General features: G+C 44.0%; 1 non-coding gene across 1 annotated transcript; it reads left to right on the forward strand.

Moving 5' to 3' along the window:
• Window positions 1–7820: 7820 nt before the first annotated feature.
• On the forward strand, window positions 7821–7902 carry trnas-gcu. The gene has a single exon. It is a non-coding gene; the product is annotated as a tRNA-Ser (tRNA).
• Window positions 7903–11587: the final 3685 nt, after the last annotated feature.

Below are 11587 nucleotides of genomic sequence, written 5' to 3' on the forward strand. Positions count from 1 at the left end.
CTTGGAGAGGAATCTCCAGTTGGTGGTGTTGCAATGTATCTGCTGGTCTTGTCCTTGTTGATGGTCGTAGCCGTGGGTCTAGTAGGTGCTGAATATGAAACATTTATTAGTTCCAACAGTAAATCTTGCGGATGGCAACAATCAAGCGACTGATTTGTCCTGGATGGTGCAAAGCTTCTTGAGATTTGTTGAAGCTGCACTCCAGACAAGTGGAGAGTATTCCATTACACTTCAGACTTTTGCCTAGCAGATGATGGACAGGCTTTGGGCAATCGGGATGTGAGTTACTGGCCACAGGATCTCTACCCTTTGAACTGCTCTGGCAGCCACAGCATTCGTCTGGCTTGTCCAGATCAGTTTCTGGTCAATGACAACCCCCAGGACGTTGATTGTGCCGTAATCAATGAAAATAAATCTGTTGCATGATTCTGTGGGGCAAGACTTCAGTCGTGAATTCAACAGCGTCTAACAAAATAATATCAGAGAGTAGGCTTAACATAATATAAATGGAGACTTGGTTCAGTTGAACAACTGCTCCGAAATGGCGACTTCTAACATGTGCAGCAGCATGGATTCATGCATCAATTAATTAATCCGCACATAATGTAATATTAACAGATATAAGGTCTAATGCAATGATTAAAAAGAGTCAATTGCAGTAGAGAGAGATGTTGCTCAGTGCATTTCTGAATTAGACTGCAACTATTTGCTAAAGCAGTAAACACAGTCTCGTGCAGTCATAACTGAGAAAGGATGTACTGTAGTATGAAGAGAAACATGGCCTTACTTCTTGAAATGTTTAACTGTCGGTAGCATTCTCTACACAGGTACAATGCTGAGGGAAAGATAAAACGAAACATCGTCCTGTTCAATCATTCCAGAGACAAGACCCAGGGTAATAATACTTGTTACACGGTTAAGTACAGTGATAACTGAAGCAGGGATTAATGTAATACTACGAAACACAATGTGCAGTAAAATAAAAATAAATACATCGTCTAACTACAAGTAAAAACTCAACTAGAGTAAATTATACAGGCCACAGAAACATGAGCTAATGCATTAATAACTGGAATAATATCGAAAGATATAAACACTGAGAGGATCTAATTTAGAGAGAACTGAGAAAGGACCTATTTTATTTTAAACAGAGATATGGAGGAGTGTAGTAATAAATGAGATGTAACCCATTGCACGATTAATATTATAAAAAGTCTTACAACACCAGGTTAAAGTGCAACAGGTTTGCTTCAAACACTATCTTTCGGAGCATTGCTCCTTCCTCAGGTGAATGAAGAGGTATGTTCCAGAAACATATATATACAGACAAATTCAAAGGTGCAAGACAATGCTTAGAATGCGAGCATTTGCAGGGAATTAAGTCTTTACAGATCCAGAGATAGGGGTAACCCCAGCTTATGAGGTGTGAATTGTCTCAAGCCAGGACAGTTGGTCGGATTTCGCAAGTTCAAGGGGCCGAACGGCCTACTCCTTCACCTATTGTCTATGCTTCTATACTTCTATGGTTCTATGTAATGCAACAAAGCCTAAATTAGATATGAACTGAACCAGGGTCTAGTACAATAATTCCTGGTACAGGGTCTACATTAATCTCAACTGAGACAAGGCCGAGTGCAGTGATTTCTGAGGGGAGGGAGTCTTCAATTATGTAAATTTAGACAGGGTTCTCGAGCACTAATTGCTGATCGAGCGTCAAGATTAATATAAAGTGAGACAGATTCTAGTGCCGTAATTATTGATGCAGGGTCTAGCTTAACGAAAACTGAGATAAGGTCTAATGCAGTGACTACTGATTCAGGGTATACATTCGTACAAAGCGAGACAGGGTCGATTGCAGGGACGGCCCAACATTAATGTTAATCAATGTAGGGCCGAGTGTGGATTTACCGTTACACGGTTGAGATTATATACATTAAGACAGATGTGCGTTTTTTCTGCGTGTTTGTCCGTGTGCGTGGACATTTTCACACCAAACTCCTGCACAAATCATTCCTTTGTTTTATACACCAATTAATGGGACGGGGTATGGGGAACTTTACTCTCCACATACCCTGCGTTTTTCCTGCTCTGCAAGTATCTGATGGTCCGGCAAAGAGGAAGCTTTACTCTGTTCCTCACATGTGCTTTACCTGTCCTTCACATGTTAGATGGCGGATGTTGTGGAGGGGGCTTTGCTCTGTACTGTACCTGTCCTTCGAGTATTTGAGGGGAGATTGTTCAGGGAAATTCATTAAGTAACTAAATGTTTACTGTTGAGGCCCTGGGAATATATAACAGGTTTTCGGAAGTTTTCTTCTTTATCCAAATCTGTGACGCATATGGCCTGAGAGTGTTTGCTGGTTCAGTGTGCAGGAAGGTTTGCTCTGTATACGACCCCGTCCTGTACCTGACCTGCGAGAAATTGACGGAATAGTTTAGAGAAGCAGAGCGTTACTAAAACTGTCCTTGGAATTCTGGTGGGACGCAAGGAATGGTAAGGTCTGGGACCAATGTCTTAATGTCTGTGTCATATTTGAAAAGTGAGCAAAACGGATGCTCAGATGATTAAAGGTGTAGTGCAGAATGTGTACAACAGTGACTAAGGGATAGAATACAGTGTAGCTGTTAACAATTGTTTCAGATTGGGTGGGGTACAGAGTGTTATTCTCCAGTGGGTAATATTAGCAGCACTGCTTTTTCTGTTATATATTAATAGACAGGACTCGGGACTCGGGTTCACAGGATATCAATTGAAAAGTTGCATATGTTTCCCAAATTGGAAATGCAGTAAACAGGGAAGAGGATTACATACATAGATACATAGAAGTTAGGAGCAGGAGGAGGGCTTTTGGCACTTCGAGCCTGCTCCGCCATTTATCACGATCATGGCTGATCATCCAACTCAATAGCCTCATCCTGCTTTCTTCCCACAGCCTTTGATCCCATTCTCCCCAAGCGCTATATCCAGCCGCCTCTTGAATGTATTCAATGTTTTGGGATCAACTATTTCCTGCGGTCATGAATTCCACAGCCTCACCACTCTTTGAACATAGAACATTACAGCGCAGTACAGGCCTTCGGCCCTCGATATCGCGCTGACCTGTGAAACCACTCTAAATCCCATCTACACTATTCTCTTATCGTCCATATGTCTGTCCAATTACCATTTGAATGCCCTAAGTGTTGGCGAGTCCACTACTGTTGCAGGCAGGGCATTCCACGACCTTACTACTCTCTGAGTAAAGAACCTACGTCTGGCATCTGTCCTATATCTATCTCCCCTCAATTAAAAGCTATGTCCCCTCGTGCTAGACATCACCATCCGAGGAAAATGGCTCTCACTGCCCAGCCTATCTAATCCTCTGATCAGCTTGTATGCCTCAATTAAGTCAATTAAGATCTTCCCTCCATACCAGGCAACATCTTGGTAAATCTCCTCTGCACCCTTTCCAATGCTTCCACATCCTTCCTACAATGCGGCGACCAGAATTGCACGCAATACTCCAAATGCGGCCGCACCAGTTTCGTACAGCTGCAACATAGAACATAGAACAGTACAGCACAGAACAGGCCCTTCGGCCCTCGATGTTGTGCCGAGCAATTATCACCCTACTCAAACCCACGTATCCACCCTATACCTCTAACCCAACAATCCCCCCAACCTTACTTTTTAGGACGCTACGGGCAATTTAGCATGGCCAATCCACCTAACCAGCACATCTTTGGATTGTGGGAGGAAACCGGAGCACCCGGAGGAAACCTACGCACACACGGGGAGGACGTGCAGACTCCGCACAGACAGTGACCCAGCCGGGAATCGAACCTGGGACCCTGGAGCTGTGAAGCATTTATGGTAACCACCATGCTACCATGCTGCCCACATGACCTCATGGCTTCGAAACTCAATCCCTCTACCAATAAAAGCTAACACACCGTACGCCTTCTTAACCCTCTCTACCTGTGTGGCAACTTTCAGGGATCTATGTACATGGACACCGAGATCTCTCTGCTCATCCACACTACCAAGATTCTTCCCATTAGCACACTACCCTGTCTTCCTGTTATTCCTTCCAAAATGAATCACCTCACACTTTTCTGCATTGAACTCTATTTGCCACCTGTCAACCACCCGTGTGTTAAGCACCTTGGACTTTGCCCTCGTGAACCCTTGCCAGAACTCTCTAAGCTCCGGGCATGCCCAAAACCTGTGTGTGGACATGGTTTGCAGGGCTGCCCTTGCACCTCATACAACTGTCCTCTACCCCAAAAAACTTGCTCATTCTCGCTGCTGTCATGTGGGCCCGGCGTACCACCTTAAATTGAATTAGGCTGAGCCTGGCACATGATGAGGAGGAATGAACCCTGCCCAGAACCTTTGCCCACAGACCCGCTTCCAACTCCTCACCAACTCGTCCTCCCACTTGCCCTTCAGCTGCTCCACCGGGGTTTCCTCCGCCTCCTGCAGTTCCTGGTAGATATCCGACACCTTCCCCTCCCCCACCCAGGTGCCGGAGACCACCCTGTCCTGTATCCTCAGTAGCGGCAGCGTTGGAAAGGCCACTACATGTTTTTTCAGGAAGGCTCGTGCTTGCAGATATTTGAAAGCGTTTCCTGGCGGCAGATTAAATTTGTCCTCTAGCGCCTTCAAACTGGGAGAGCTTCCGTCTATGAACAGGTCTCCCATCCTTCAGATACCTACCCTCTGCCAGCTCTGGAACCCACCATCCATCCTACCCGGGACAAACCTGTGGTTCTTGCATGAGGACAGGGCATCCATGGTTGTCAAGGGAAGTCAAGGACAGCATAAAAGCAAAGGAATAAGCAGACAACGTGGTGAAGATTAATGGGATGCCAAAGGATACGGAAGCTTTTAAAAGCTGATATAATGTAAAAGCTGATAAAAAAAATTATTATTACTTTTGAACTGAGGGCACTGTTTCTACGTTTTCATACGACGCCAAGATATGTAGAGGAACAAGTCGTGCTGAGGAAGCAGAAAGGCTGCAAAAAGACCTGGTCAGGCTAAGAACGATGTGCTGGCCTTGGAGAAGCTCCCGAGGAAATTCACAAGACTGATCCTCGGAATGACTGGCTTGTCATATGAGGAGCGCTTGAAGACTCTGGGTCTGTACTGAATAGAGTTTAGAAGGATGAGGTGCTGTGAGGGGAGTGGGGCGTGGGGCGGGGGCGGGGGTGGGGTCACATTGATAGTTACAGAATAGTGAGAGGCCTAGTAGGTGAAACTAGAACCCGAGGTCACAGCCTCAGATTTAAGGGACGAGCCTTCAAAACTGAGAAGAGGAGCAATTTATTCAGCCAGAGTGTCTTGAATCTGTGGAACTCAGTCCCGCAGCAGGCTGTGGAGGCCAAATCACTGAGTGTCTTTAAGATAGAGATAGACAGGCTCTTGATTAATAAGGGGACCAGGGATTATGGGGAGAAGGCGGATAAGGGGACCAGGGATTATGGGGAGAATGGGGATTAGAAACATAACAGTCATGATTGAATGCGAAGCAGACTGAATGAACTGAAAGGCCGGGTTCAACTCCTATGTTTTATGATTTTATGGGAGGAAAACCATATATGGACGATTTTAGAATAGATAGGTGCTTGATTGCCGTTTCAGATATGGTGGGTGGAAGGGCATCTTTATTTCCTGTATATCTCTCAGACTCTATGATTCTATGACAGGATCTAAAACAATAATCACTAATACTAACACTAACACTAACACTAATAGATTAACCTAAATTGAGATTGAATCTCGTGCAGAGATTACTGATACAGGGTCCAGATTACCATAAACTGAGACAGGTTCTAGTGCAGCGATTACTCTTACACAGATTGATTAAACTTAAATGAGATAGGATCTAAAGCAGTGATTATTGGTACAGGATCTAGAATATTATAAACGGAGGCAGGGTCTATTGCAGTCATTCCTGGTCAGGGTCCGGATTAAACACGTGTAAAGAGTTATTAAGGCAGATTACCAAAAACGTGGTTGACGAGGCATGTTATGGGATGATTTTAATAAGGGAATTGAGGTAAAGAGGAGTAGGGAATGAATACCAGAGCTTAGGACCGAGGCATATGAAGGCATCGCAAAGTGAACCAAATAATTCTGAAGATAACAATATGTCTTGATCGATTGGAGTTGCAAAAATTAAGAAAAATGTTTCATATTCACACCTACACTAACGACCAATACGTTTGTGCAGCGATTTTAGTTGCTCTTCTAACCAGATGAGTGTTGAATGATTGGGGCGCCATTTCTCCTATGGGTGCCCACCATTACCATCGTGGCGATACAGTGAGAACACGGTTCTGTCTAACTCTGCCAGTGCATTAGGTGATTGGTTAATATAAATCGAGAGACAACAGGAACATGGTCCGGTGTAATATCAACAGAGACAGGCCCTGGTGAGATGTAAAGATACAAATTCCTGTGGAATATAGAAGAGGCGGAACTTAATGTAATATAATCCTATGCATGTTCTTGCGTGTTATTAATTGAGTGCAGCACAACTATACTAGTGTAGTATAGACAGGGACAGGGGTTACTTTAATAGTGATAAAGACAGGGTCTCATTCGACATGAGAAGTAACAGATGTGATGTAATACAGTGACATAGAAAATAGAGCAGGAGTAGACCATTATGCCCTTCGAGCCTGCTCCACTGTTCATTCTGATCATGGCACCTCAGTAACCTGTTCCCACTTTCACCCATATCATTTGGTCCCTTCAGAGCTTTGATCCCCAAGAGCTATATCTAACTCCTTCAAAACATACAATACTTTGGACTTAACTTCGTTCTGTGGTACAGAATTCCACAGGCTATCGACTCCCAGGGTGAAGTTATTGCCCCTCATCTCAGTCCTAAATAGTTTACCCCGTATCCTTAGACAGTGACCCCTGGTTCTATCTCCCCCACCATCGGGACCATCCTTTCTGCATCCGCCCTGTCACGTCCTGTTTCAATTTGATAGGTTTATAATCAGAGGGGGATTTAATATTTCATCAATTCGTGTCTTCTGATTCTCCTACCAGTGAATCAAGTTTCTTCCTAATTAATCAAACAAAACCCTTCATATTGTGACCATTGTTACACCCCTCCCAAAAACTGCTCGGTTCTAAGGAAAACAATCCCAGCTTCCAACCGCTCTGACCTTGCAGCTCATGAACTGGAAAGGCCCAGTTGTATATATTTTTCTGCCTTTCTTGTGTTCCGATGCTATTTTTGGAAATACTGACATTTTATATGGAGCCAGTAGAATTCCCGTTCACCATTACCATCGTGTCCGAATTAGACACAAGACAGGGCCAGCACGGTGGTGCAGTGGTTAGCACTGCTGTCTCACGGCGTCGAGGGACCAGGTTAGATCCCGTCTCTCGGTCCATCTCCACGTGGAGTTTGCACATTCTCCCCGTCTCTGCGTGGGTTTCACCCCCAAAACTTAAAGATGTGTAGGGTAGGTTGACTGGCTGTGCTAAATTGTCCCTTGATTTGGAAAAAAATAATTGTTTACTCTAAATTTATAATAAGACACAAGACTAAGAAAAGACTAGCCTCTGAAAATTAAATTGACCCATGTAAGGCTGGACCCAGAATTCGAACTTTAGATACACTGACCAATATTTCAGAATGTAATGTAATGCCATGATAGGTTAACAATCTTGTCTCAGTGGAATCAATATCCCCTCTCACAACAGATACCTGAGCCCACGACCCAGATGTGATGAATGCAGGAGTATTTTATGTTTCAGTTGCTCCATCTTTTAGATGTGATGTGTCTTAGGGCTGCTTTGCAATATTATGTGGGACGAGGTGGCCGAGTGGTTAAGGCGATGGACTGCTAATTCATTGTGCTATGCATGCGTGGGTTCGAATTCCACCCTCGTCGATTTTTGTGGGCAGCACAGTAGCATGGTGGTTAGCATAAATGCTTCACAGCTCCAGGATCCCAGGTTCGATTCCCGGCTGGGACACTGTCTGTGCGGAGTCTGCACGTCCTCCTTGTGTGTGAGTGGGTTTCCTCCGGGTGCTCCGATTTCCTCCCACAGTCCAAAGATGTGCGGGTTAGGTGGATTGGCCATGCTAAATTGCCTGTGGTGTCCTAAAAAGTAAGGTTAAGGAGGGGGGGGGGGGGGTGGATACGTGGGTTTGAGTAGTGTGATCATTGCTCGGCACAACATCAAGGGCCTGTTCTGTGCTGTACTGTTCTATGTTCTATTATTACTGGACTGGTAATCTGGAGGCCTGAACTATTACTTCAGAGACTCGAGTACAAATTCCATCAGAGCATATTGCAATGATGTGAGCAAAGGGTAGATATTTTGGAGGTGGTGCAGAGAAGGTTCATTAGGTTAATCTCGGGTATGGATGGATTTTCATCGGTAGCTGGAATTTCACAGCACTGAAAGAGGTTCTTCGGCCCATCGTTACTGCTCCTGTCATCAAATAGAGAAGAACCCGGCCCTGGATAGTCTTGAAACACAGATCTCTCGGTTTGCAGCGAAAAACGTTGACCAATTGCACCACAGAGACTGGCATGTGGAGAGCGTTAGTAGGGAAGACCTACACACATTGAAGTTTAGAAGAATGAGAGGCGAACTGACTGAGATATGTAGTATTTTCAAGGAGCTTGACAGTATGGATGCTCGAGGTTGTTTCTGCTTGTGGGTGAGTCTGGGACCGTAGGGCACCATCTCAGAGTAAGGTGTCGCTCATTTCAGACGAGGATGGAGCGGAATTTCGTCTCTCAGTGGGGAGTGATTCTATGGTGCAGAGAATTGGAGAGGCCGGGTCAATAAATATGTCCAAGGCTGAGACAGACAGATTTTTCATCAGTAAGGGAATCAATGGTTATGGGGATAAGGCGGAACAGTGTAGTTTAGGATCTTATCATTTATCTCAAGAGGGTTGGAATATAAAAGCAGCGATGTGCTACTGAGCCTTTATAAGGCTCTGGTTAGGCCCCATTTGGAGTACTGTGTCCAGTTTTGGGCCCCACATCTCAGGAAGGACATACTGGCACTGGAGCGTGTCCAGCGGAGATTCACACGGATGATCCCTGGAATGGCGGGTCTAACATATGAGGAACGGCTGAGGATCCTGGGATTGTATTCATTGGAGTTTAGAAGGTTAAGGGGAGATCTAATAGAAACTTACAAGATAATACATGGCTTAGAAAGGGTGGATGCAAAGAAACTGTTTCCGTTAGGCGAGGAGACGAGGACCCGTGGGCACAGCCTTAGAATTAGAGGGGGTAAATTCAGAACAGAAATGCGGAGACATTTCTTCAGGCAGAGAGTGGTGGGCCTGTGGAATTCATTGCCGCGGAGTGCAGTGGAGGCCGGGACACTAAATGACTTCAAGGCAGAGATAGATAAATTCTTGATGTCGCGAGGAATTAAGGGCTACGGGGAGAATGCTGGTAGGTGGAGTTGAAATGCCCATCAGCCATGATTGAATGGCGGAGTGGACTCGATGGGCTGAATGGCCTTACTTCCACTCCTATGTCTTATGGTCTTATGGTCTTATCAGATCAGCCACGATCTCATTGAATGGCAGATCATATTCCATGGGCCGAATGGCCACTTTCTCCTCCTACATCTTATGGTTTGAAAATGAAAATCGTTTATTGTCATGAATAGGCTTCAATGAAGTTACTGTGAAAAGCCCCTAGTCGCCACATTCCGGCGCCTGTCCGGGGAGGCTGGTACGGGAATCAAACCATGCTGCTGGCTTGCTTGGTCTGCTTTAAAAGCCAGCGATTTAACCCAGTGAGCTAAACCAGCACCTGGTTTTATGGCAGTTGGGGGCCTTTCAATTGAATGAATTAATAAATCAGAAATAAAACTGTTGCATCATTCATAATACTCATGAAGCTAGCAAAATTTTCCAAAGCCCAGCAGGTTCACCAATGTCCTTCAGGAGAAGAAATCTTCCCTCCTTACCCTGTCTGGCCTCTGTGTGTCTAGTTCAGCAGTGATGTGGTTGACGCTTAACTATCTCTGATATTGCCGAGCAAGCAAGTCAGTTCAAGGTCTGCTGCCACAGAAATCAGATGTGAATTCAACCGTCCGAAGTGAACCTTATCTAAAAGGGGGTTCACATCCGGCTTCTCAGGATGGACAGTTAATGCTGACTGTGTCAGTGAGGGTCATATTCCGAGAATAAATGTTTAAAACTGTGCAAAGTGCTGCAGATTCCGGAAATCTAAAACAAAAACAAAAAAAGGCTGCTCAGCAGGTCAGTGAGCATCAGCAGAGAGAGAAGGAGATTCACATTTCAGGTGGATTACCTCATTGACATAATGCTAAAGAGCAGAGCTGCTTTTCCCAGTATCCTCGACCAATGTCCTTGAACATAAGTCACAGATTAGCTGGTCACTTATCACATCTCAGTTTGTGGGAGCTTGCTGTGCACAAATTCCCTGTTTCCACCATTACAGCAGTGACTAAATTCAGCTAAAATATATCAGTGAGTTTGAAGGGCGTTGGAATGACCTGAGATCGGGTAAAGCGTTTTACAAAACTCTTTCCAAACGTTAACATTTTAAAATGCAGGTTGTAATATGTTGAAAGATCTGAGATTAATGTGACTATGGGTCACTCCTCTGCCTGATGTTTTAATATATCTCCTTTAAATTGGTCAATGTTTCAATTAAATTAATATTCAGAGGAATAATAGCCTGGTTAAAGATTATTTATTAATTGAGGCATCAGAACTTCCAGAATTAATACTTAATTTAAATTTATTTTTTATTTTAATTACATAACATCTGTTCTAATGGATGTTTCTATACCTTTCAACCAACTGTCAATATTCTTAAAATAAACCGCTATTTTGAGTTGAACCTGATCAATAAATGACTGTTTTATCTAGTTTTGTTGATACGAACACTTCATTGTAACCAGTGAGGTGTTTATGTAAATAAACACAGAAATAGAAGTCCCAGATTAAATTGTACACTGACAAAAACACAACAACTATTTCCCCACCTACACAGCACAGAAATAGAGGCAAAGACGCAAATAGATCAACGAATTCCAGTAATGATTGTTTTTGACATTTGTTTCTTCATCAGTTATATAAGAGAAATGTCATCATGATATCCATGTTCAGAATTAGGAAAGTGTCCCTCTGATCTCGAAATATAATGACATGCAAAATGTGTTCATAGAGTTTTCCAGTTCTCCTGTATCTGATATCTGTCCCTTTTTCCTAACTGGTTCTGTCTCATGTCTCTCCACGATGGGTCATTGCCTTTAATCGACAGCATGAAGCCAACATGTGCCGAATATAATCTCTTAGTGCAATCTCACCTCATTGGCTTCCAACTAAATGGATCGAATCCAATGAATTGGAATACATAGACGGAGTTTTACTCTAAAATGTGGTTGGAGCATTCAATTACCTTGCAGTGTTTAATGAGAACTGTGGAGAAACATTTACCCGGTGTCTAACCTGAGCTGAACAGGGTGGTGAGGATTTGATGCGGTAGTGCCGAAGGATCTTTCCCTCTTTCTAACCAGGCTAACAGAGTTAGATAGTTTCTTGATTAATAAGGGGATCAGGGGTTA

The sequence above is a fragment of the Scyliorhinus canicula genome, unplaced genomic scaffold (assembly GCF_902713615.1).
Source record: "Scyliorhinus canicula unplaced genomic scaffold, sScyCan1.1, whole genome shotgun sequence".
NCBI classification, from domain to species: Eukaryota; Metazoa; Chordata; class Chondrichthyes; order Carcharhiniformes; family Scyliorhinidae; genus Scyliorhinus; species Scyliorhinus canicula.